Source organism: Trichechus manatus, unplaced genomic scaffold, assembly GCF_000243295.1.
Source record: "Trichechus manatus latirostris isolate Lorelei unplaced genomic scaffold, TriManLat1.0 scaffold00096, whole genome shotgun sequence".
Lineage (NCBI taxonomy): Eukaryota > Metazoa > Chordata > Mammalia > Sirenia > Trichechidae > Trichechus > Trichechus manatus.
This window is the reverse complement of record NW_004444032.1, coordinates 9,700,924-9,702,186: the sequence shown is the minus strand read 5'-3', so window position 1 is coordinate 9,702,186 and position 1,263 is coordinate 9,700,924. Positions and strand designations below refer to the sequence as shown.

The 1,263-nt window shown below is 49.6% G+C and overlaps 1 protein-coding gene across 2 annotated transcripts in view; it reads right to left on the bottom strand.

Moving 5' to 3' along the window:
• ATXN7L1 (ataxin 7 like 1) overlaps positions 1–1,263 on the bottom strand; it is a 287,619-nt gene that overhangs the window by 111,930 nt on the left and 174,426 nt on the right. The gene's annotated exons all lie outside the window — the stretch shown is intronic.

Here is a 1,263-nt window from a genome sequence, read left to right as displayed (position 1 = left end):
TCGGTAATCAGTGCAGGGCAGGTTCCAGTAGGCCGTGCCTGTGCTGCTTGGTGGTGTGATGTCAGGCGCACAGTGCAGGTAGGCAGGATGCAGCAGGGAGATTGTTATGTGTGGAGCTACGATGGATATGGGAGAGAGGAGAGAGGAACAGGAGCCAAAAGCATACAAACAAAGAAAAAAGAATGCTAGGGGAGCTTGCCGTTGGAGTGGAGAGATGAGAGACTATGAAATGGAGAAAAACAGAAAGGGGAGGAGGAAGAAAAGAAACGAATGAATAAATAAGAATCAGACAGGTCAAAGAACTGCAGAGTTCCCAGGGATCCCACCAGTGCAGCTATGAGGTCTGGGGAAGTCGCTCTCAGGTGTTGCAGTACAGCCTGGCTAGAAGGCATAGAGGTATACAACGCCAGGTATTCAGGAAACAGAAAGAAGGAAGATATAGAGAGACGAGAAAGTGAGCAATGAAGAAAGACAAAAAGGGAAAAAGAGGGAAAAGAAAACAAAACAAATTAAAAACAAACAAACAAACAAGAAAGGCCCCCAAAGAAACAGGAAAAAAAAAAAAAAACCAACGTAGAAAGAAATGTGCTCAAGGATCCCTCTGCACTTCTGTGGAAGCCGAAGGGGAGTCACTCTGCCACAAAGCTCAGCCTGGCCAGAAAGGGCTCCCAACTCAAGAAAAGGAAAAGAAAACAAACGAACAATTCAAAATAAACAAACGAACAGAAGCCCCGGGATCCCACCAGCACGGCAGCCCAAACCAGGAAGCAGCTCCACACTCGAATGGAGCTCCACAGCCCCTCAGGAAGAAGCCAAGATGGCGCATGGAGCCAGCTGTTTGAGCGAAAGGAGGGGGAGGTGGTGAGAGGTAAGGAAGAAATGAAAAGAAGCAGAAAAAAAAGCAACACTAGCAGCCAACAAATGGCACTCAGAGAGCCAGCTAGTGCGGGCTGGTGTTTCTCGGACAAGACACTGTGTCTGCGGGAAGCAGAGGGGGCCGAGTGTGGGTGAAGAAGGGTAGGGAGTGGGGAAGGGTACATCACAGATTACTGGAGCTCTGCAGCCCCGCAGGAAGAAGCAAAGATGGCACACGGAGCCAGGTATTTCAGCGAAAGGAGGGGGAGGTGGGGGGAGGAAGGGAAGAAATAAAAAGAGGTGGAAAAAAAAGCAACACCAGTAGCCAACAAATGGCACTCAGAGAGCCACCCGTTCAGATGTGTGGAATCCAAGCAGCCGCTGTTTCCCGGTCAAGAGACTGTGGCC